General features: G+C 38.6%; 1 protein-coding gene and 1 pseudogene across 1 annotated transcript in view; one reads left to right on the top strand and one right to left on the bottom strand.

Moving 5' to 3' along the window:
• The window catches only part of FRS2 (fibroblast growth factor receptor substrate 2), a 125,977-nt gene that overhangs the window by 79,571 nt on the left and 19,389 nt on the right, over window positions 1-27,017 (bottom strand). The gene's annotated exons all lie outside the window — the stretch shown is intronic.
• Window positions 3,438-6,317, top strand: LOC125130395 (E3 ubiquitin-protein ligase MARCHF6-like; annotated as a pseudogene).

Raw genomic sequence — 27,017 nt, 5'->3', positions numbered from 1 at the left:
AAGATATGTGCACAAAGAGACAAAGAAGGTGTATAGCAAACAATGGAAAACTCATGGCACACTTACTGCTATTTCCCCCTTTTCAAAAAACTGGCTGACACAAACAACAGGTGACAGCTCTGTAGAGATTGGCAAAGGGCTCCAAACCTCGAGATGGCTATTACAAAGCAACAGGAATTATCAGACCAAACAAAATATTGCCATTTCTGGTTTAGATTGAGTGGAGGAAGATTATGGAGAAGGAGGGAATGAGTGTATGGAAAAACAATAATAGCAAGAGCCACAAACATTTACTGAGATACTTCCTTCATTTTTAAGGTTACAAATACTGTTTCACTTAGTCCTCACAAAAACTTCAAAATTACTAACATTATACACAGTGTGTAGATAAGAAAAGGCTGAGGTTTACAGAATTTTAAACAACTAACTTGACAGAGTCATACACACAATCAGTGGTGGAACTGGGGCTCTAACATGGACCTGTGTACTTTACCTAACTCCTTTTAACGGATCCCGCTATTCAACTCACCTACCTCTATCTATCCTCCTATGTAAATCTATCAGAACAGATTTCTTAAAATTAAAGTTTGATGATTTAAGTAATAGCCTGTTTCTAACTGAAAGTCTGGAAAATATAATGGATGTATCAAAATTCCTATCTTTTTTATTGCCTTTATAATTAATATTTTAATGAACACCTTGTACATAAATCTCTGTGCACATTTTATTCCATTTATAAAGCATTACAAATGGAACTCTGGGTCAAGGCATGTGAATATATTCTGCCAGAACATCTGATTTTAATATAACTGAATGATGAATAGATTATATAGCTCCTTAAGAAAAACGACTGTGCGTTATTCTCCCTTATCCACAATGCCTAGGCACATATATAGCGTTTCATGACTGCTGAATGAGTGGAAGTTTCTCTTCCCTTAGCACAATCTCTGAAGAAAGAAATAGGGAGTTCCCGTCGTGGTGCAGTGGTTAACGAATCCAACTAGGAACCATGAGGTTGCAGGTTCGGTCCCTGCCCTTGCTCAGTGGGTTAACGATCCAGCATTGCCGTGAGCTGTGGTGGAGGCTGCAGACGCGGCTCAGATCCTGCGTTGCTGTGGCTACGGCTCCGATTAGACCCCTAGCCTGGGAACCTCCATATGCCTCGGGAGCGGCCCAAGAAATAGCAAAAAAAAAAAAAAAAAAAAGGAATAGAGCAGGCTCCCAAATTGGAAGACAATTATGCCAACTATCAAATTCATCAATGAGCTACATAAAATTCTTTCTAGGGTGAGAAGAACATGAATATTAACACTGCCATTCAATATTTCCATGTGTTTAAAAGACATTGGAGGGAGTTCCCGTCATGGCTCAGTGGTTAACGAAACCGACTAGGAACCATGAGGTTGTGGTTCGATCCCTGGCCTTGCTTAGTGGGTTAAGGATCCAGCGTTGCCGTGAGCTGTGGTGTAGGTTGCAAACGCGGCTCGGATCCCGCGTTGCTGTGGCTCTGGCGTAGGCCGGTGGCTACAGCTCCGATTAGACCCCTAGCCTGGGAACCTCCAAATGCCTCAGGAGCGGGCCTAGAAAAAGACAAAAAGACAAAAAATAAAAATAAAAAAAATAAAAGACATTGGATATCTTATAGTATATTTAAAAATATAATATTTTAGTAGGTATGTAACACACTGCAGACATTATTTTTTCCAGTTTATTATCTATATACCTTAATCTGCTACTGTCCATGGAAATCAGTTCTGAACATGTTCATATAGAAAATTCAGAGAGCTAAATAGTAACCAGATTTGTTATTTTACTTTGACTTTCTATCAAAAATCATCATCTATTATCAAGTTCTAATGATATTATGATATAATGACAATATCAATGTCCCCATAAAGATGAAGATTGACTACAAAACAATCTGCCAGCTGGCACATCTAGCACTTTAGACGTATTAATTTAATCTTTACATGATATTATTATTATCTCTACTTTATAAGTAAAGAAACTGAAACAGAGAGCAGTCAGAAACTTGCTTAAACTCTGGCATTCTGGCCACACCTCTAATTACTATACAGAATTGACTCTCAGTAATAAGAAAAAAGCACTTAGTTTTCCATGGATACTAGTGATACAGGGCACAATGACAGTACGCTTACCAGAAAACAGAAAATCAAATTCAATCAATCCAGGTGGATTATTTATTCATTTAACAAGTAATTATTTATTATCTTTGTGGGCCAAAAACTGTATCAAATTGTGGGGTATTCTCCAAACCTTGGGAAACACTAGGTCTAAGAAAGATGGAGACAGATCAGCATAAGGGTAGATATCTAGTACAAACAAACAGATCTAACCTGGTGAGAAAAAACAGAATTTTTCAATTGGGTCATGACACAGAAAGAGTAATTAACTCTGCCTGGGGCACTCAGAGGAGTTAGTTATACAGAGGAGGAAATACCTCAAGTGCACTCTGAGTCACAGACTTCTACAGAAATTTGTAGGTAACAGTCTGTCTCCCCAGATCCCTCCCCACAGAAGGGCCAGGTTCTCACTGCTGTGAAAACCAGTGCAGCAGCACAGAACATGTCTCAGCCCAGCAGAACCATCTTAGGTTTGCTGGAGGGGAGTATGGGGTTACATACACTATGTCTGAGTGATCAAACCACTGTCAACACAATGGGAACCAGCAATAAGAAGGAGCCTATTTATAAAGCTTAATTTTATAGCCAATATAGCTACAAAACTGCCTTTATTTGTTTGATATACCTATACTTAAATCCCTAATTTTGTAAATGATTTTTACTTTTTCCATTATAGTCGGTTTACAGTGACATTCCTAATTTTTAAAAAAAACTAAATTTAAAAAATAATAAGGAATGTTGGAGGGAAAACAGACCTTCAGTTAAGCATGACTGACCTTGACTCCTCCCTGAAACGTCACCTTAAAAAGCTAAAGGGATTTTTAGAAGTATAAAACCTATAAGGATGAGAGAATGGGAAAAGACACAACAGTAAATGAGAGAAGTCAACAATACTGTGGAAACCAGAAATGGAAAAAAGAGATAACTAACCTCAATAGACTAAGAAAGCTAGAACTTAAATCTGAGAGAAGAAGCCATCAAGATGCAAGCTGATAAACACAGAAAGTAGAATAATGGTTGCTAGTGGGCGAGGTAGTTGCTAAATGGGCAATTACTGTTTCACAGGTACAGAGTGTCAGGTGGGGATGATGTAAAAGTTCTGGAGATTGACAGACAATGGTGACCACCATTACCTAACAATGAGACTCTCTTTAATGACATGAGTTGTATACTTTAAAACGGTTATAATGGTAAATTTTATGTTACACGTATTTTACCAATTACCACCACCACAAAAAAAAAAGAAAGCAGCAGCAAGTTGACTCATGCTAGAGAGATTCAGGTATTGGAAGCATGATGCAGACAAAAACGCAAGGTGTGGCTAGAAACAAGATGACTGGTGGAAGAAAGGTTCACTTTAGTGGCCTCACCCCATAAACCAATCTTCTCCCCATCTCTGGAGAAGGTGGTCCAGAGACCCTGATCTTTGGAACACAAGTCAAAACTGAAAGCAAAACAAAATGATTACTGAAAAGCAAGAAAACTATTTGAAAGTCCGTATTCCAAAGAGGAGACAGAAGGCTGTCTCCAAGAAGAAAAAGGAACTGACAAATTACCTGATATGTCCAACCATACTAAAAGGTGTTTTATATTTGTCAGAGAATTAAGACTGAATTAAACAGGCACAAAGTACATAAAGTTTCAAACTCACATAATTATTTGAGAAAACAATAAGTTGGACAAGAAAGGAAATACAATCATAGTGAATTTTGTGATAGAGGTGTGAAAAAATCCAGTCATAATAATCTAAATACTAAAGAATTTACCCCCCCCCCAATCTGATATCCCATAAAAGGAAGATGAGAGAAAGGGAAATATGTATAAATGTTTGCAGGCAGCAGAGAGAATAAGATGACTAATACTCATTTTTCTTAGAAGGAAGTGAGTAGCTACCATCTAAAATGAAAAGCCAACGAAAATCAGAACTGACTTTGAAAAATAAAGGCAAGTAAGAATAGCTGCAAGAACTGAAACTGACTGCCTCTAAAGGCTGGGAATTGGAGGTGAGATGAGGAGAGACGGAGTCCTGGTGTTTTTATAAACCTTGAATACTATTTGACTTTTAAAACTACATTATGTACAAAGATCACTTTCATTTTAAAATAAATAAGAATTTAACTTACAGAGGTAAAGAAGATTGTCATAATATTATTAAAAAGATCTCAAATTGTCTAAATTGATGATACATGATTCTTTTCAAACTTTCATGTTTTTGGTTTTTTGGCCCCACCCACGGCATATGGAAGTTCCTGGGCCAGGAACCAAATCCAAGCCGCAGCTGCAACCTATGCCACAGTTGCTGCAACCTATGCCACAGTTGCTACAACGTGGGATCCTTAACCCACTGCACTGGGCCAGGTATCAAACCCACACCGCTGCAGAGAGAGACAACACTGGAACCTTAACCCACTGCATTACAGTGGGAACCCCCCAAACTATTATGTTAACTTTCTGTAATTCAGTAGTACTGAGGTCAATATGCTGCCCTGCCCTTGAACGCTGCTGGGCATCATCAAAACGAGGCTCCAATGGGAGGAAATGGTGCTGAAAATGTTGCCCCCGACCAGCCTGCTAACCCACCAGCTGAGAACACAGTCGTGGGGGGAAACCCTGATGCCCAGGATGACCAGACAGAAGAGGAAGAGGAGGAGGAAAACGAGGAGGAAGAAGATGTAGCTAATGCCGACAACGGGACCCAGGACAACATGAACTGGAATGCTGTAGAATGGGACCAAGCTGCCAAGGGCTCACATGGAAAAGAACTCTGGAACTTGACAGACCACTTCTTTTTCTGCATGTCTTCTGGGGGGCATCTTTAAACACACTGTTCATTCCTCTCTTTGTGTTATTGCCCTTAGCACACTGGTCAATTTCTCCCTTGTTGGTTTGAGATTTTAAGATTATATCCAAGCATCTCATTTTGAAGGCCTAATCACAACCAGAACTGGGTATATACTTCTAGCAATAACGATTTGTCATGGCTTGGCAACTCTTGTTTAATTTCATAGGTCTCATAGCTTGCTTGGAGTCTGCTATATTGTTGCTAAGGTCTCTTTGTTGGTGGTAGAAATTGGAGTGTTTCCTCTCATTTGTGGTTGGGGGCTGGTGGCTGGATATCTGTTCCCTGGAAATGTTTGATGTTACTCTGAAGGATCAAGAACTGAGTTTTTAGTTGGCTCCAGAAACTACCATGTTTGTGCACTGACTAGTGGGAATGGTATCTGTGTTCTTCTTTGCCTCCTTCATTCTGTTGTTGGTACTTCAACCCAGTATGTTGTGGTTTCTAAGGAATCTGAATGATCCAAATTTCAATCCAGTACAAGAAATGATTCACGTGCCCATCTACAGATATCTCTAAAGATTTATTTTGAAGGTGATTATCTGCAGTTCCACTGTCCTCCTGGTTCTTTGGCTACCTCGATGTGTAATTAAGAGTCTGCTGCTTAATTTTCTTCCATATAATGCCATGCTCTACAGCGATGATGACTAGCCATATAAGGGTAGTGATGCTGCCGGTGGCATGGATGCCACAGGGATGCAGAGTGATCTTCAGAAGGTTAAAGGGTGGTCCGTCATGATAATGTGAAGATTTTGATAGTTGCATGCTGCTGGCTGGAGTTGTCCTGCTTCTTCTGTGGCTCCTGTTTGAGCTTGTTGCTCTCCTGAAGGTTGCCTTGGACCAAACTCCTCTTTTTCACCTGTTGCAGGACTGGGCACCTGGAACCCTGCACACCAAAATCACTGCAGCGAACTGAAGGGTCCTCAGTGGTGGTTGAAAACTGTAATTCAGCAGGTTTGCGCAAATGGCATCCAGAACACTGACTTTCACTATACCATTCGGAAAATGGCAGTGCCAGTGATCTCTGTGCTCTTGCTTTCCCTGTGTGTACCTTACATCAACGTGTCCGACATCATTCCTTTACTAAGAGTTACTGCAGAAATGCAAAACTTGGTCCACCTGCAGTTTATCCATTTTTACTGAAGGCTGTGGTACTGGTGGAAAACTTGTCTTCACAGGTCTGCAAGTTTAAGCACCTTTATGAACATATTAAAAATGACAAGTACCTTGTGGGCCAACACCTCCTGAACTATGAATGGAAATCTGGCAAACAGGCGCATCTCTGTCACCTCTACAGTAATTCCAAGATAAAGAGGTTACTTCAACTACCTTGACCTTCCCTTTGCCCTTACATGTCCTTTTTTTGTGGACTTCTCTCTTTGGAGATTTTTTTCCCAGTGCTCTCTTAACATTTTTTCTAAGTTAAATGTATTTAATGACTTGTATTCTCAGCATTCAGAGAACAGCACTGCAAGGCTCTGCTGGCCTTCCTGAGTCTTCTGACATCATTGATGTCTGAGGTTTATTTATGTGTAAATAGAAGCTCCTGGATACCCTAAACCTTAGATTAAACAGAATGTGCATTGTACATCTTCGGTTTCTGGAGCAGAGAAAGGTTTGCTGCAGGGCCATGCAAGGAGATGGGTGGCTTGTGCCCCCAAAATATCTCCAACTCTGCATCTTTAAACAAAACATACGTTAATTTATTAAATCTAGTTGCCACTCGAAACAAACAAACAAACAAAAAACACCTGGACTTCTCGCCATGGCACAGTGGTTTAATGATCCAGCTTGTCTCTGTGGAGGCTCTGGTTCAATCCCTGGCATGGTGCAGCAGGGTAAGGATCTAGCACTGGTGCAGCTGTGCTGTAGGTCACAGCTCCAGCTCAGATTCAATCCCTGGCCCAGAAACTTCCATATGCCATGGGGGTGGCCAAAAAAGAAAAAATAAAATAAATAAAAAATAAAATTTTAAAAATATCTTTCTTATAGCACAATTCATGAACTGATACAGTAAGCAATTCACTGGAGAAATATTTTGGACATGTAGCAATTCTAAAGCTTAACTGTTTAAAACCACTATATAAATACAGTATTTTATTTATTCCTTTCCCCCTAAGAATACATACATTTGGAAATATTTCTATAAAGGCTTATATTATTTGTAACTCTTGGATCAAATCCAAATTTTGACATTTCAAATGACTAGCATTTTTAAGCACCAGCGATGGCAGAATTGAATTTAAGTCTAAATGTCAAATGAAACAAATGGACAAACTGAAAGGCTACTCATGGAAAAATATATAAAAGTACTAAACATGTAAAAGAAAACAGGAAACAATCTTATCTGTAAGAACTGTACAACTTGCAACTTTTAAAAGTCACATTCTTGTGGGCACAAATTCACCAACTAAATATAATCTAATTAACATATTTCTTCTACACAGTCAAAACCAAGAACTTCATTCCAGAAAACGAAAATACTTCAAAGCACAAGATTAAAACCATGAACAACTACATCAGAAACTACTGAATTTTTTAAAAAATTAATAAAGTCCTTTTCATATAAAGATAAAAGTTGAGACTTGCCTGGCTTTTCCAGCAGTACTAGTGAACTGTACTGATCATACCATTTAGTTGCTCAATTTCATGCATCAACTACACAGCAAATTTACAAATACTCAAAAATCACAAAGGTTTAAGAGGATTAAAATCATATATGTTACATTGTTTACACTCATACTCACATAGCCAAGCAAGAAATAAAGTCAGAAACAGCCAACCAAAGAAAACCTCAAGAATTTATCACTGAGGGCCCACATGTTAAGAGATTATGAGAGGGAAAAATGCCTGAGACAAGACTCCTGCACTCAAGGAGTCTGAGTTTAGCAGTGCAGGAGCAGAGATAAGAGGCAGGTGTAGTGGGGTTGCCAAGACTAAGACATGAAAATAATTTGTGAACAAAATAAAACAGTGAAATGATTGAGTACTAGGCTATAAACTACAAAGGATAAATTTAGAAAAGAGGAAGACAACAGCTGCCTTGAAAGAAGTAGGCATGGAACTAGATCTCAAAGAGGTAAGAGAAGTGTTTGAAGAAATAAAGGAGAAAGATCAATGTCTCTGTCTTGTCTTCTTTTTCACTCTCTCAAGAGTTTGCTATATACTTAGAATTTTTTCATATTGAAATACTGGGAACAAATGTATGCAAAATCAAAAAAGGAAAGTAATCTGAAAGAGAACTGACCCAGAAAAGGGAAAATAAATGAAGTAGTTAACAGGAGAAATTATCCATAAAGAAAAAAATTTTTTAAATCTTAACCAACAACCATATAAACTGCATATCAATAAATGTTTGTATTATTTTGATTAGTCTCATGCCATTATCTGAAGGAGAATAAAAGCGTTATAATCCCATCGCCACAATGAGAGACTGACAAAACTAGTTTTAACAAAAACTACATTAAGGACAGCTGAGATTTCCCAATTTACAGTCCTATAATACATCCATTATTATACTACACACTATTTTATGTATTAAATATTTTACACTAGACTTACTTCATTATCAACCTCAATTTCCTATAACCAAAAATATAAGGATGTTATACAAAAAAAAAAAAAAAGGTGCCCATCTTAAATTAAGTGTGCTATAATACACAAGAGTCAACTCAGTCTCAGTTGAGACCACAAAACTTTTACAACCACAACCATGGCCTTTCCAGTAAATTGAGATATGTTACTATTCCAGAACTATTCCTCTATTCCTTTTTTTTTTTTTTTTTTAAGGCTGCACCCACAGCATATGGAAGATTCCAGGCTAAGGGTCAAATAGGAGCCATAGTCGCTGGCCTACACCACAGACACAGCAATGCCAGATCCAAAGCGTATCGCTGACCTATGCTGCAGCTTGTGGCAACACTGGATTCTTAACCCACTGAGCAAGGCCAGGGATAAAACCTGTGTCCTCATGGATACTAGGCGAGTTCTTAACCTGCTGAGCCACAAAAGGAACTCCCCAACAGCCCATTCTGATGGGAAGAAGGAGAGAGAGTAATGCCCAGTCAGCAAACTTCAGAGCTAAAATCATACTTCCAAGGAATACTTACATAGAAGTTTTTCAATGTTCTATCTAAATTATTTTGGTTGTAAGCTGACAGTTACCTAAATAGAGATTAAAAATCAAAGAAAAATAACGTATCTAAATGAAATACTATAAAATAAATATAAGTATGAAATGTACAAGTTATTATGCCATACAGTTATTAGTCACAAACTTACTATGTTTCCTCAGGAAATATAAATGAGTATTACTTCTTACACCTAAACCAAAATTTCCCTTCTCTAAATTGACAAGATCTTATTAGTGTTTCTACATCTACAAGTGGTATCTATATTACTAGTGTACCCTAAACTGAATTAATATTCATCACAAACTGAAAAACACTCATTGGTCTAGCATCTGGGAGCCACTGTCTCTCACATTCTCTCTCATTTCTGTTTTCCCACAGGAAAGGGCAGAAGACTCATGCTCGGCCATTACACCCGCACCTGAAACACCCGAGCAGTAGCCAGGTGCTCCCTCCTCCTTCCACAGGAATCCACTACTGAATTAATTGATCCCAGTTACTCAGGATACAAAAGGGTGTAACTGAGTTTCCTTTTTTGCTTTTTTTGCCTTTTAGCTTTATAGGGCTGCACCCGCCACATATGGAAGTTCCCAGACTAGGGGTTGAATCCGAGCTGCAGCTGCCCGCCTATACCACAGCCACAGCAACACCAGATCTGAGCCACGTCCACAACCTACACCACAGCTCAGAGCAACATGGGATCCTTAACCCACTGAGCAAGGCCAGGGATTGAACTGGCAGCCTCATGGATACTAGTCTGATTTGTTTACACTGTGCCACAAGAACTCCTTCCTTTCAACATTTTTACCTGTGTTTTCATGTGTGACTGAGAGGAGCAGGGACGAGAAGTTCTACAGGAGCCACAAAGGAACCAAAAACAACCTCCAGCGCTCTACGGCAGCTATGGCAGAGTACAAAAGCTAAGTACCTGGATTGGAGGAGCAAGAACTTAAGCCTAGCTCTGCCACTTAACTATTTCCTAGTTAAGTGACCTCTTTCACTCAGCAATTCAGCTTGCCATGTTCAGTTTAGTAGACTTTTTTGATAATATCCATAATCTTAAATCGCTCCACCAAGCAGCCATGTAGTTGTGGATAGATCATTACTGCTACTTACCTTTGGATATGTGATTTTTTAGCACACATATTCCTGGTCAAGACAGATTAACACTTAATTATCTGAGCCTATCACCAAGAAAATAACTACAGTGGGTATCAAGAGCAAACCAGAAATTGGCGTCAGTGTTTTATCAATTATATTCAGAAAATCAATAACAAATAGCAACATTAACTAAAGTACTTTATTAGCCACTCAGGAATTTATTATTTTTAATTTGCTGAAAATGTAACAAACAGTTCACACACAGAATAGACTTTTATGTATTAAATTATTGGTCTTTATCAATGATCATAGATCAGACTAGCAAAATATTTGAGAGCAAAATAGTATACCCTAAGATACTGGGTTAGACTCCACTTAACTTTAGCTACATTTTACTGATAATTGTAAAAAAAAAAAAAAAAGCCACTATATAAACTCCTAGAACTTACAAAAAATTAAATTATATGTTTTATTGCTTCCACCAAAGTTTTATCTAATAGCTTAATATAGTGTTAACATTTATTAAACAGTCTCCTTAAATATATTTAAATAGTTAACAGTATTAACACCTTATTAAAATTCTTTCCACTGAAGAATACTTAGTATTTTTTCAGTTTATCAGCATAATTGTACTTGTAGTACTATTCTAAAATATTGGATGAACTAGAAGACTAAAAGTTAATTATAATTTTTTGAAATATCTGGGATCAAACCAAATGTTATAGAATTGAGGAGTTCTCGTCGTGGCGCAGTGGTTAACGAATCTGACTAGGAACCATGAGGTTGGGGGTTTGATCCCTGCCCTTGCTCAGTGGGTTGGGGACCCGGCGTTGCCGTGAGCTGTGGTGTAGGCTGCAGACGCGGTTCGGATCCCGAGTTGCTGTGGCTCTGGCGTAGGCTGGTGGCTATAGCTCCGATTCGACCCCTAGCCTGGGAATCTCCATATGCTGCAGAAGCGGCCCTAGAAAAGGCAAAAAGACAAAAAAAAAAGTTATAGAATTGAATTAAAACAACAAAATCAAATATATTCTTTGGGGATACAGGGCCAAAAACCAGACTTCTGGAAGTCTTATTAACATTAAGACAATAAACTAAATTTTGAAACAATTCCCAGAAGTGTTAATGCTCTTCTCCATGAAGAAAAATGTATGCAAAATAAGCATGTCTTAAAAGCCAACTCAAACAGCGCTGGAGTAAAAATAAAATACATCTGAAGATAACTTTACATCTCATAACTTTTTTAAAGCACTAGAAGAAAATTTAAGGCTAAAGTAGTATAAAAGCATTAATCAAAGAAAATATGAAGATAAAAATAAGAGAAGAAAAATGAAAGAAACACTTCTGGAACAAAAGGGGAAGGAGGATTCTAATTAACCCAAGATGAAAATAACAGGAAAAAAAAATATCTTGTGCAAAATAACAAACTCTTGTGCAAAAGCAGTTTTGGAATTTGCCTTGAAAACTAAGCATACAGAGTAATTAATTAACCCTAACCCTCACCCTCATATAAAATATGAGGTCCCATCTACTGTACCAAAGCAGGAAAAATCTTCCCATGTATACTCAATGAAGATTTTTCCTCCACTATAAATTCACAAAAGGTTTTTGTTGGAGCAATTTACTACACCTATTCTCAGCCCTAGGATACTTTCGTACCCAATCTCAAATTGGAAATGGGATGCTATCTGTCCTCGAAATGTCGAGTTATTGGCAGATACATTGTTCCATGTCTAATAAGAACTTTTACGTTCCACTACAAATCTTTTAAGTGGTGTTCTTATTTAGATGTAACTAAGACCACCTGTATATTTTAAAATATAAATCGAAACTTATGGGATACATTGCTCATTATTACATATCTGAACCACCATTCCCTATCTCACCCCAGCACTGACTAGGAAAAGGGAGAGACACTGCTCCGCCACTTGCCCACTTCCCACTAACTACCTCTGCCCAAGCTCCTCTTCAGAGCCCAAAGGGAAATCTTCACTACGATTGGGGCAGAAGCTCATAATTTCTTGCCATCGATAAATGTATTAAGGAGGACTGACACAACAGAGGCAACTGCAGCACTGACTGTCAACCATACAACGGAGACTATAGAAGCAAGCAGAGTTCTAAGATCCAAGATCCCTGCTCCTTAGTGTTTAAGCTCTTGCATAATAATCCCTGGGACTATGAATATGATGGGAGTTCACTCCCATGATTAGGTTAACTTTAAGAAAGTGGACTTGGGTGTTCCCTGTCGTGGCGCAGTGGTTAACGAATCTGACTAGGAACCATGAGGTTGCCAGTTCGATCCCTGCCCCTGCTCAGTGGGTTAAAGGTCCGGCGTTGTCGTGAGCTTGGTGTAGGCCGCAGATGCGGCTCAGATCCCGCTTTGCTGTGGCTCTGGCGTAGGCTGGCAGCTACAGCTCCGATTAGATCCCTAGCCCCCTAGCCTGGGAACTTCCATATGCCACGGGAGTGGGCCAAGAAATGGCAAAAAGACCAAAAAAAAAAAAATTTATAAAAAAAAAGAGGAGTTCCCGTCGTGGCGCAGTGGTTAACGAATCCGACTAGGAACCATGAGGTTGCCGGTTCGGTCCCTGCCCTTGCTCAGTGGGTTAAAGATCCAGCGTTGCCGTGAGCTGTGGTGTAGGTCGCAGACGCGGCTCGGATCCCGCGTTGCTGTGGCTCTGGCGTAGGCCGGTGGCTACAGCTCTGATTCGACTCTAGCCTGGGAACCTCCATATGCCGCGGGAGCGGCCCAAGAAATAACTAAAAAGACAAAAAAAAAAAAAAAAAGAAAGAAAGAAAGTGGACTTAGAAAGAGGAATTTTCCAGGTAGGCCTGAGCTAACCACATAAACCCTTTCAATCTGGGTCTAGAAATGAGACAGGGAAGTCAAAAAGATTGAGAGTGAGAAAGCCTGGACTTGAAGGATATTCTGCATAGCTGGCTCTGAAGATGGAGTAGCCATGTGGCAAAGAACAGAAGGCCCTCTCTATGAGCAGAGAGTGGCTCCCAGTTGACAGCGAGTAAGGAAATGGATCTCAGTCCTACAGCTGCAAAGACCAAGTTGTTGCCAACAATCTGAACGCGCTTTGGAAGTGAGCTTTGGAAGAGCTTCCAGACAAGAACTGAGCCCAGCGGACACCTTGATTTCATCAGCCCTGTGATACCCTGAGCAGAGAATACAGGGTTCTGACATATAGAACTATGAACTAATAGGTATTGTTTTAAACCCTAATTTTGTGATAATTTGTTACTCAGCAAAAGACATCTAATAGAAGGATTCTTTGGAGAGAAAGGAGGTACACTGCTACTGCAGCATGTTTTAGCGCTGCTACTGAAACACGTTTTAGCAATAGCAATACCTGACACAACATAAATTTCCCTGAAAACTCAAGCAGGGTCACATTACAGGGAACTTGCTTGGAAACTGCCCTGCTTTCATTTTCTTCATATTTATCATTATCAGTCGATGTATAATTTCTTTACTACTTGTTTCATTCACTGTAATGAAAACCTCATCAGAATGTCTCTTACTCACTATCCATAAGAATGTCTCTTATTCTCCACTGAATATCCAAACCTTAAAAATGCTTGAAGTGAGAGGAGGATAAACTAGGAGGTTGGAATTAACATACACATACTCCCATACATAAAACAGATAACCAACATCGACCTACTGTATACTCAATATTTTGCAGTAACTTATAAGGGGAAAGATTCTGGGAAAGAATGAATATACATATGATACATAATACATATATAACTAAATTGCTCTGCTGCACACTTAAAACTAACACGATATTATAAATCAGCTATACTTCAGTTTTTAAAAATTATTAACCTATTAAAAAATGCCTCACACATGCATATGCAACAAATATTTTCTGAATGGTTAATAACCGAAAATCTCAGTAAATTGTGTAACACAAAGCTTCTTAGAATAAGGAAATGAAATAACCACATCAATTGAAGATGTTGCATCCAATAAAGTACACCCATTATAAGCTCCCTTTAATACAAATCAGATACATGTCTTCCCATACACAGATGTTTCATACATGCCCTTACAAATGCCTTCACTGATACCACCCATTAAAGAATGCTCATAGCCTGGCAAACATATTAACAACAATAGAATGGTGTTTTAGTAAACAACACAATGAAATCCCAATATAAAACTGATTAAAAGGAGGAATTTACTTTCAGATTGATGGAGCCTATCCATGTCATCAACTACACCATACCCTGCAGAGCCAGAATTAGAATTCTTTAGAATTCCAATATGCTCGAAGAAACTCAGAGCCACACAAATCTCCAGATGAGCAGTAGAGCCTATTTCTACAAACATCACATTTACATCATGTTTCTTTGTTGTACACAATCTAAAGGTTGCTCAAAATAAGTTTAAAATCTCTAACATAATGTAATACAATAAGATATATATTAGTAATTATTCCTTCTAAAGACTCAGGAACTTTCAAGAGCAGATAATGAGAGATACCAGTTCTCTTTTAACACAACTCTTTTCTGCCAGAATCAAATACTTCTATGGCAGTTCCCAACTTAAACATGGTACAGTTCAAAAATGGTTTGGGGGGGGGGGCATTCCCACTGTGGTGCTGTGTGTTAAGAGTCTGACTGCAGCTCAGGTCACTGCAGGAGAGGCAGGTTCGATCCCTGGCCTGGTGCAGTGGGTTAAAGGATAAGGTGTTGCTGCAGCTGTGGTCAAAGCTGTGGCTCAGATTCAACCCCTGGCCTGGGAACTTCCATTTGCTGCAGGTATGGCCATTAAAAAAAGAAAGAAAGAAAAAATGATTTGTTGGTTGGCTCTATGGGAGTCATGAATGCCTCTCAGCCCCACAGAATCACTGGTACAAATGGTGGTTAGGGGATGCAGTACTTTACTTCAGGTACATTACAGGATTTTATGGCCTGGCAACCACTGCTATGTATTTCATTTATTTACACTTTATCCCATTCTTTAAAATATGGGAAGGGAATGGGTTTGAATCACCGCATGTAGCAATTGAATTCTTTTAAGTACTACAATTCCTAAACAAGATTTTTTTTATTACAGTTGATTTACATGTTGTGCCAATTTCTGCTGTACAGCAAAGTGACCCAGTTATACATATACAAACATTCTTTTTCTCGTATCGTCCCCCATCATGTTCTATCCCAAAAGACTGGACACAGTTTCCTGTGCTGTACAGGAGGACCTCATTGCCCATCCATTCTAAATGTAATAGTTTGCATCTAACTACCCCAAACTCCCAGTCCATACCACTCCCTCCCCACTTCCAGCAACCACAACTCTGTTCTCCATGTCTGAGTCTGTTTCTGTTCTGTAAATAGGTCCTTCTGGGCCTTACTTTAGATTCCACACAAAAGCAATATCATATGGTATATGGTATATGGTATCTGACTTCCTTCACTTAGTAGGAGAATTTCCAGTTGCATCCATGTTGCTGCAAATGGCATTATTTCGTTTTTTATGGCCAGTATTCTATTGTGTATATATATACCATATCTTCTTAATCCATTCATCTGTCATTGGACATTTAGGTTGTTTCCATATCTTGGCCACTATGAACATATGGGTGTATGTATGTTTTTGAATTATAGTTTTGTCCAGATATATGCCCAGGAATGGAAATGCTGGATCATGTGCTAGTTCTATAGTTTTCTGAGGAACTTTTGGTTTTCCAATAGTGGCTGTACCAATTTACACTCCCACCAACTGTGTAGGAGAGTCCCCTTTTCTCCACACTCTCTCCAGCATTTATCTGTGGACTTACTAATGATGGCCATACTGACCAGTCTAAGGTGGTGCCTCATTGTAGTTCTGATCTGCATTTCTTTAATAATTAGTGACAGTGAGCATCTTTTCATGTGCCTGCTGGCCATCTGCATGTCTTCTTTTGGAGAAATGTCTATTTAGGCCTTCTACCCATTTTTTCGATTAGGTTGTTTGTTTTTTGTCGTTGTTGAGTTGTATGAGTTGTTTGTATATTGTAGAGATTAAGCCCTTGTCAATTGCATCATTTGGAATTATTTTCTCCTATTCCACAGGTTGTTTTATGTTTTCCTTTGGCGTGCAAAAGCTTGTAAGTTTGATTAGGTCCTATTTGTTTACTTTTGTTTTTATTTCAATTGCCCTGGGAGAATGCTCTAAAAAAGAACATTTGTATGGTTTATGTCAAAGAATGTTTTGCCTATGTTCTCTTCTAGGAGTTTTATAGTGTCTTATGTTTTAAGTCTTTAAACCAGTCTGAGTTTATTTTTGTGCATAGTATGAGGTTGTGTCCTACTTTCACTGATGTACATGCATCTGTCCAGTTTTCCCAGCACCACCTGCTGAAGAAACTGTCTTTTCCCATCTGATATTCTCGCCTCCTCTGTCGAAGACTGACTGACTGCAAGTGTCTGGGTTTATTTCCGGGTTCTCTATTCTGGTCCATTGGTCCATATGTCTGTTTTTGTACCAGTACCACACTATCTTAATGACTGTAGCTTTGTAATATTGTCTGAAGTCTGGAAGAGTTATGCCTCTTCCTTGATTTTTGTTTCTCAGGATTGCTTTGGCAATTTGGGGTCTTTTATAGTTCCACAGAAATTTTTGATTATTTGTTCTAGTTGTGTGAAAAATGTCATGGGTAATTTGATAAGGATTGCATTGAATCTGTAGATTGCTTTGGGTAGTATGGCCATTTTAACAATATTAATTTTTCCAACCCAGGAGCATGGGATATCTTTCCATTTCTTTGAATCCTCCTTAATGTCCTTGATTGATGTTCTATAGTTCTCAGCATATAAGTCTTTTACCTCCTTGGTCAGGTTTATTCCACGTATTTAATTTTGGGGGGGTGCAATTTATTTTTTTATATTCCTTTTCTAATATTTGTTAGTATACAGAAATACAATAAATTTCCAAATGTTAATCTTGTATCCTGCTACTTTGCTGAATTTATCAACTCAAGTAATTTTTGTGTGGAGTCTTCAAGGTTTTCTATATACAGTATCATGTTATCTGCATACAGTGACAATTCTACCTCTTCTCTTCCAATTTGGATACCTTTTATTTCTTTTGTCTGTTTCATTGCTATGGCTAGTACTTCCAATACTATTTTCAATAAATGTGGTGAGAGCAGGCATCCTTTGTCTTGTTTCAGATTTTAGCAGGAAGGCTTTCCGCTTTTCTTCACTGAGTATTATATTGGTTGTGGATTTGCCACAAATGGCTTTTATCATGTTAAGGTAATGTTCCCTCTATGCCTACTTTGGTAAGAGTTTTTATCATGAATGGATGTTAGATTTTGTCAGAATTTTTTGTGCATCTATTGAGACGACCATGTGGTTTTTTAGCTTTTTTTCTGTTTAAGTGGTGTAGTACACTGATTGATTTGTGTATGTTGAACCATCCTTGGAAACTTGGGATGAATTTCACTCAGTAATGGTGTATTATCTTTTTTATATGGTGTTGGATTCAACTGGCTAAAATTTTGTTGAGAATTTTTGTGTCTATATTCACCAAAGATATTAGCCTATAATTTTTTTTTCTTTCTTTTTGCCATTTCTTGAGCCACTCCCGTGGCATATGGAGGTTCCCAGGCTAGGGGTCCAATCGGAGCTGTAGCCACTGGCCTACGCAGGAGCCACAGCAACGCGGGATCCGAGCCGCGTCTGCGACCTACACCACAGCTCACGGCAACGCCAGATCCTTAACCCACTGAGCAAGGGCAGGGATCAAACCCGCAACCTCATGGTTCCTAGTCGGATTCGTTAACCACTGCGCCACGACGGGAACTCCAGCCTATAATTTTTTTGGTAGTATCTTTGTCTGGTTTTGGTATTAGGGTGATGGTGGCTTTACAGAATGTCTCTCAGAGGGTTCCTTCTTCAACCTTTTGGAAAAGTTTAAGAAGCATGGATATAAGTTCTTCTTTGTATGTTTAGTGGATTTATCTGTGAAACCATTTGGTCCTGGACTTTTGTTTGCAGGAGGTGTTTTTATTACATATTCAATTTCATTTCCAGTGATCGGTCTGTTCAATTGATCTATTTCTTATTGATTCAGTTTTGGTGGGCTGTACTCTAGAAATGTACCCATTTCTTTTAGGTTGCCAAATTTGTTGGCATATAATACTGTTCATAGTTTTCTCTTACACTTTTTTGTATTTCTGTAATAGACATTTTTTTTTTAATTGAAAAGGTTAATATTAAATCGGGACCACCCAAATTCAGTTTGAGGATGAGGTATGGAAAGCAGATATTTAACTTAGATATTCTTTATAATAAATTTTATAATGCAGAGAACAAAAGGTACTATTATGAGTAGTTCACAGAAAAGTAGAATGATTATATCACCATAAATTCAAAGAACTTCTAAAATATGCTTAGAATTCAGGACAAATTTTTATTTTAAGGATAACAAAAATACAAGTAAACTATTAATACATCCATATCCCCCCACCAAAAGTAACAAGAATTTCACAGCCGTAACCAGCGGTGGTTCACATCACAGTATACGACCAGGACAAATACTCTGCATAATAACTATTTCTCAAAATTATTCTCTTCCACCTCCTCTTTAGAGAAACATTAATTGTGTGTGTGTGTGTGTACAAGCATCTATCCATATAAAGCAGCCTAATTTATGTTTATGCCTGGATCTACAAATTTCACTTATTGAATTATTATTACCATTGAATTAACTGGATGTGCTAAATATCAATCATAAGAATAAAAATACGACCAAAAGAATGTTTTAAAGATTATTTATTTGGAAACCGGGAATGTATTTTCTTCATTGTCATACATCTTTTTTTCCCTTTTAGGGCCGCACCCGCAGCATACGGAGGTTCCCAAACTAGGGGTCAAATCGGAGCTACAGCTGACAGCCTACTACAGCCCCAGCAACGCCAGATCCGAGCTGTTTCTGCAACCAACACCACAGCTCACGGCAACACCAGATCCTTAACCCACTGAGCAAGACCAGGGATCAAACCTGCAACCTCATGGTTCCTAGTCGGATTTGTTTCCACTGCACCACGACGGGAATTCCCTCATTGTCATACATCTTATCCACATTTTCATTTACTCATTTTCATTCCAGATAAAACGTGCTAACACACCAAGAAATTTTATCAATTCCTATATACTGTTCAATGGAAGTGTGCTAAATCCAAATACGTGGACAAATCTAAATCCAGAACAGAGAAACTTCTTGGTGTATATTAATAGTATCACATCTTGATATGCTAATTAACACAAATCTTTTCCTGAATTTTCATCAGCTCACACAGACCTTTTTGAAACTGCTACCTCCCCAAGACTTCCAGGATATCATCACTCTCTTATCTTCCTCACTCCCTTACTTTCCTCTATGCACACAGCAGATTCCTCTTCTCTGCCGTATCTCGTGATTCCCAAAGCATGGAATCTATATTAATTTAGGTGGCACATAAATAATAATAAAATAAATAACGTCATGAGAAAGCTACTGGTTTGTCAAGCCCTCAGGACTTCTAAGTACAAAGTCATTCTGGTTCTTTTGTTTGTTTCATTTAGCTTTTTATTTAAACTGAGAAAAGAGGATTTAGCAGGCAATACTAAAATTTAATACCATTATTTTGTTGTCATCACTTTAACTTTTCCGTTGACAACTATTTAAAATAAGGAAGTGATAGTAGCTTGCCACTTATAGAACAGATTAGAGTTTCCCTTTTTAAGCAGAAGAGCTGTTTAAAGAAAGATATTAAGGAAATAACTGCATTTGGGAGTGGTCCTCAAAAAACTGTGTCAGAAACACTGCTCTGACCAGAACAGTGGCTATTTCTAAACTCAACTCTTTCTCCACATTTCCTTACTTCTACGATGACCCCGAATTCTCAGCTAAGCTCCAGATTTCCACCTAGGATACAGTACTAGCACGACTAATTCAGTGGCTCCAAAAGAAATCCATTCTCTTCTGGATCACCCAACCACCACCATCACTTCCAAACTCACCATCAAAAGCTAACCAAATTCTCCTTTACACCATTCACACAATCTCAAAACCTAGTCATTATCTTTGAGTCATCCCTCTCTATTCACTGAATTCCAGCACTTACCAATTTATTCATTTCATAATTCACTCATCCCACAAATACCTATTGGGTCCCTACTGCTAAGAATAAAGTCATGTCATTTTAGAAAGCAGTTTCTTTAAAAACTTCATAATTTTTGAGAGGAGACATGTTGCCCTGTGGACCCTTTCTCCAAAATTTGAAGGCAGGGTAAGGAGGACCTAAGATAGGACAGACCTGAAAAGGGATGCCTGAGAATATTAACAGTGGTTATATTTCTAAGTGACAGAAATAAAGAAAAGGACCATGTTCTTCACATTTTTCTGTATTTTACATGTTTTCCATATTTTTATAATCAAGGAAAAATAAATTCCAAAACATGTTCCCATTCGGACTCATTTCTCATTTCCCATTCCTATTCAAGCATCCTAATTCAGACTCTCATTATGTCCTCTTGCCTGGCCTCTAAACTGACCTTTGTGAAAGTCAATGCCCAATATATTATATGTACCGTTGTCACAATAATATTCTTAAAGCTACCTTTACTAAATTGCTTTTCTAATCAACAAATTTTAATGGCTCTCTATTGCCTATAATAACAAAAGCTGCCTACTCCACCAGCCTTTAGGGACTTCTGCAATCTAGTCCCAATCCTACCAATATAAAAAGAAAAGAGAAAAACAGTATTACCATCGGTCAAATCATAATGTTCATCAGAAAGTTAACTATAAGTTAAAATTAGCTACTTAAGACTCCAAATCTAGCAAACTATTAATAATTCTGTCACATACTATTTCCCAGTACTCTTAAAATTTAAGTTTTTATTACATACTTCATTTTTGAAAGACTCCATTCTGGAGAACTACACAAACTACCTAGATTGTGTCAGCATACAAGCTACAGTCCAGTTAATCAAAAGGTACTAATGAATGTATCCATATAACAAAAATATACTTACACTGAAGCAGAGGCATGAAAAAATGATTAATGCAATTTCTAATGATCCAAAATTAATTTCAGCAGGTAAGTGCTAGACCACCAGGCACAAAATTAATTAGGCTGAGTATATTCAATGTGTATAGCTTTTTCTCTAAGTTGTTATTAGTTTGAAGCAACTGATTTCTTCCGTAAAATATCACCTAAAGATTCTAAGCGCAGTACTATTTAGAATGTACTTACTTAGCACTTAAGAATGCCATTTTTTTTATTAGTCACTTTTGCGCAAGAGTACATGTTCTGGGACGAGAGAGGCAAATTAGGCAAAAAGTCCCTGCTCATCACTGCTCTTCAGCACCCAAGGAACATCTAAACACCTAAGGGATTTAGTTCTCACATCATTACCAGAGAATACTGAGTGAAAACCTAGAGGGAGAACTTTCTCAGATGTTGTGAGGATTAAATGCTGGATCAATACTTAAAAGAGTGACTCCTTAAATTTTGTGTTGTAGGTGCTTCCTTTCTTTATCCAATTCCTGGCCCTGGGGGTTAAGCCAGGGATACTGCTAAACACTCTATAGTGCACAGGACAATCCCTCACCACAAAGAATAACTTGGCTCAAAATATCAACAGTGTGTTAAGGGCAGCATCCACGGCATATGGAAATTCCCAGGCTAGAGATCCAAGCTGTCTCTCCAACCCACACCACAGCTCAGAGCAATGCTGGATCCTTAACCCACTAAGCAAGGCCGGGGACTGAACCCGTGTCCTCATGAATACTAGTCGGGTTCATTACCACTGAACCACATGGGAACTCCTTGATTTATTTTCTGAATCTCCTATTAAAGTCTAAGCAACTTGAAGGCAGAGTCCTTATCTTATTGGACTTAGTATCCTCAACCTCTAGAACAAAGTAAGCACTGAGTAAACATCTTAAAATGGCTTCATGGGCAAAGAAGCTCTAAGTACCTACCCACCATAACAAAGCAGTCATCACACTGCACTGTGGAGAATTACCAAAGAATGTAAGAAAACATAACTCTTGTCCTAGAGAAATTTTAAAATAGTAAAAGAAGTCTAACAAACACATATATATATGAAAGAGAGTTTAACACACAGTAGGCACTCCGACTAAGAACCATGAGGTTTTGGGTTTGATCCCTGGCTTCGCTCAGTGGGTTAAGGATCTGTGTTCCTGTGACTAGTGGTGTGTAGGTCGCAGACGTGGCTCAGATCTGGCGTTGCTGTGGCTTTGGTGTAGGCTGGCGGCAACAGCTCCAATTAGACCCCTAGCTTGGGAACCTCCATATGCCGTGGGTTCGGGCCTAAAAAGACAAAAAAAAAAAAACCTCATCAGTAAAATTCACATGAATAGCTGAGGCCACTAGTAGGATGGATAAAAAAGTTTGAGTTAAATAGATTTAATCAGAGAAACGTCTATTTTTAACTAGTATAATCCCTCAGAGTACATGCTGCTAATATCTTCCAAAGGCAATGAAACAGTACACTTAGAGAACAAACATCAAAATCACAAGTGCTATCATTTATTATTTTAGCAGCACTCAGTTAAATTTCATAATTTAGATGATGGTAGCATATTTTAACAGGTTCAAAGGCCATTTTAAGCAATTTTTTAAACCACATTAGATTTTAATGGAAGCTTATCAAATTCCTGACATCCACAATCCATCTTAATTATCTTAAATGGTCTGAGACAGAATAAGACCAAAAAGGCTGATGCTCAAATGTCTGAATACATTGCTGAAAAGGCTGAGCTGAAGCATACCCAAAGTGTGCTAGAAGCAACTTTTAAAATGCACAAATGTAACAATTATTTTTAAACCAACAATTTTAGAAAAATAGCAGTTCCTATCTAAAGCTTATATAAATATAAGACACTGGGTTTGCAAATGTCAGCAGAGTTTTAAGATCCCTTTCCAAAGTAATAGTCTCCTTCTGTTTTGCTTGGTATCTTAATTTGCCTTTAGTTTCAAAACTAAGCTTGCCAACACTATTCCTCTCAAAACCTCAGGAATTCCATTACTAGTTTTAAACTAAATTAAAGGAAAAAAGACCCATTCAACCCATGGTAGAGGTATGTGCAAAGAGTTTGTTGTTGCTCATAAATAGACTGAGAAATTTAGACATGTCTGAAGAACAACGGCTGTATAGTCAACTCTGGTTTGCTCTACCATGAAACCGAATACAAAGAGAATTATTGCTACCAATAATTCAAGTGAGACCAACACAGATATCTTTAAACCAAATGAGATGTAACAGAACATTCTCTTTAAATCAAAGCCTTTGTGTATGCTTTCACTTTAGGAAAGAATAATTAGAGTACCTTAAGAAATAATACATATGGAACCAAGATGTCAGTTACTAGCCTCTCCCCACCAAAACAATGATTAAAATGCCCTGGATACTGCCCACCCACTTGACACCAAAAATGAAGAAGAAGAAGTAGTAGCAGTAGCAATAGCAGCAGCAGCAGCAGTAGTAGCAATAGAAGAAGAAGGATGGAGTTCCAGTAGTGGCTCAGTGGTAATGAACCCAACTAGCATCCATGAGGACTCAGGTTCAATCCCTGGCTTACACTCACTTTTTTAAGGATCCGGAGTTGCCAGGAACTGTGGTGCAGGTCGCAGACACGGCTCGGATTTGGCATCGATGTGGCTGTGGAATTGGCTGGCAGCTACAGCTCTGATTTGACTGGGAACTTCCATATTCTGCAGGTGCATATGGAATGACACCTAAAATGACAAAAAAAAAAAAAGAAGAAGAAAACAAACTCCAAGAGTTCGCACTGTGGCACAACGCGTTAAGAATCCAACTGCTGTGGCTCAGTTTGCTGAGGCGGCTCAGGTTCAATCCCATGACCAGCACAGTAGGTTAAGGATCAATCTAGCATTACCACAGCTGCAGCTCAGATTCAATCCCTGGCCAGGGAACTTCCATACGCTGTGGGTGCAGCCATTTAAAAAAAAAAAAAAGGAAAGAACTATAAATACCTGATACACAGATGGTTCTTTGTCTTATCACTGGGAACTTCTTTTCCATTCTATTTCCCTATTCTCAGACTCTATAAATCTTCCTGACAATTACAGGAATGCCTCTCCATCACTTCTGTCAAACCATAATTCATCTCAACTCCCCTGAATCCCAGGTACTAGGGTCCCCAGAAAGGGACTAGTAAGGAAGGAAAGAAAGTAGGAAGGAAAGTACTTGAAGCAAAGGGAAAGAAAACCCCACCTTTCCCGTTTCATGGTTCCATTACCCTGTCCTAGCACTGCAGAGCAGCAACAAATGGAAGGAATAAACCACCTTAAGTTCATTCTATTGCTATTTCTCATTCTTTTAACTTCTGCAGATTGTGCACGTGGCCAAAAAAAATTTGGCTAGAAGCTGGGGGTGGGGGAAATGGGGAGTTATAAAAAAGGAACTTAGAAGTCTGTTTTTCCAGTAAGTCAAATAAAGATGGCGAGTAACTGAATAGATCAGGTAATAAAAAAGGCTGTTAACACATTGTATCACAATATAGCTGAATCATCATTATAACAAGGTGGATACTGATTCACCCTATTACACTCTTTCCTTAGGAAAATGGGTCTAACCAAAATCTAGGCCCTTGGTTATGACTTCCACTTCCTGGGAAAGGAGAGTAGGAGTTACCTGAGCCACAGCAGTGACATGAGCCAGAGCAGTGATGTTGGATCCTTAACCACTAGGCCACCAGGAAACTCCACCAAAATCTTTTTTAAACAATTCATTTACAAGATAGAGACTACCTATATAAGTGTCAAATTAGTGACCACTAGTAATTAAAACAATACATTTTTAAAAATTCTTTTATTTTTTTTTAGGGCTGCACCCATGGCATATGGAGATTCCCAGGCTAGGGGTCTAATCAGAGCTGTAGCTGCCAGCCTACACCACAGCAATGCCAGATCCAAGCCATGTCTGCAACCTATACCACAGCTCATGGCAACACCAGATCCTTAACCCACTGAGCGAGGCCAGGAATCGAACCCGTAACCTCACGCTTCCTAGTCAGATTCATTTCCGCTGCACCACGACGGGAACTCCAAAACAATACATTTTTGACAAAATAAATAAGTGAATACCAGTAGCTTATGCAACTTGAGTAAACACACTTACAACCACTTAATTAATAAAAAGAAAAGAAAATAAATTTGGTTATAAATAACATTACAAACTAGTGATCATACTTTTGCAAAAAGTGTATATAAAACTAATATTCTTAAAAAAAGCAAAAAAGAAGTTAGAATATTAGTTTTTATTTTTATTTTTATTTATTTCTTTTGTCTCTTTAGGGCTGTACCCGTGACATGGGGAAGTTCCCAGGCTAGCGGTCAAATCGGAGCTGCAGCTGACAGCCTACGTACGCCACAGGCACAGCCACAGCAACACAGATCAGAGCTGGGTCTGTGATCTACACCACAGCTCACAGCAATGCCAGATCCTTAACCCACTGAGCGAGGACAAGGATTGAACCCAAGTCCTCATGGATACTAGTTGGGTTTGTTACTACTGAGCCACGATGGGAACTTCTAACTTCAGAAATGAATACATCATGAAGAACAAATTGGCAATCTCCCTTAACATTTTTAGGGAGTTCCCATCGTGGCTTGGCAGTAACAAATTGGACTAGTATCCATAAGGATGTGGGTTTGATCCCTGGCCTCACTCAGTGGGTTAAGGATCTGGTGTTGCCGTGCGCTGTGGTGTAGGTTGCAGATGCTGCTCAGATCCCGAGTTGCTGTGGCTATGGCACAGGCCGACAGCTGCAGCTCAGATTCAACCCCTCGCCAGGGAGCTTTCATATGCCATAGGTGCAGCCCTAAAAAGCAAAAAAAAAAAAAAAAAAAAAAAGAAAAGAAAAGAAAAAAAATTTAATGCGTCTATCGGCACAGAAATTCCACTTCTAAAATTTCAAGCACCAATCTATTTGCTCAGGTGTGATGTGTATATAAAACTCATTACTGCATTATTCATAAAAGCAAAAGATAAGAAACAAGCTAAATATCAACCCAAAAAGGAATGTAGAGTGTAGTCAATACAATGGATACTATGCAGCCAATTAAAAGAGTGGGCGTGGTTGTAAATGTAGGAAGAAACTTGCTACAAACAGCAATTGCCTCCTAGAAGGGGATCTAGCAGACAGGGAGGGAGGGAAATGAGACTTGTTTTTACAATAAACCTTTTTGCATCTTGAAATTTTGGGTCATGTACACATACTACCCTTTTATTAACAATCAGTAAATTAAAATTTAAGAATTTAGACAATTCTCTCCAATCCTCTGATGCATAAATAGGTCCACTTTCCTCATCTGGAGGCAATGTTAATGAGGACTGAGAATTGGGGCTACTAGATATTACCAATAACCAATACACCAAGGTAAAGGGCTCATTTCCTCTTTTTTTGCTTTTTAGGGCCACACCTACGCCATAGAGAAGTTCCCACACTAGGGGTTGGATCAGAGCTGCGGCTGCCGGCCTATGCCAAAGCCACAGCAAGGTGGAGTCCAAGGTGCATCAGTGACCTATACCAAGGTTCACAGCAACACTGGATCTTTAACCCACTAAGCAAGGACAGGGATGGAACCCAAATCCCCATGGATATTAGTCGGGTTAGTAACCCGCTGAGCCACAAGGGGAATGCCCTGATTTCCTCTTTAGTGAGAAGAGGTACAACTATGGTAACTCTGCATCAATCAAAACAAAGCATAATAGGTGAATAAATAGGTAAAGCATTTACCTTACCCAAAGTAACCTTTATTA

This window comes from Phacochoerus africanus, chromosome 7, assembly GCF_016906955.1.
Source record: "Phacochoerus africanus isolate WHEZ1 chromosome 7, ROS_Pafr_v1, whole genome shotgun sequence".
Taxonomy (NCBI): domain Eukaryota; kingdom Metazoa; phylum Chordata; class Mammalia; order Artiodactyla; family Suidae; genus Phacochoerus; species Phacochoerus africanus.
The sequence above is the reverse complement of the archived record's forward strand: the minus strand, read 5'-3'. Positions and strand labels throughout refer to the sequence as shown.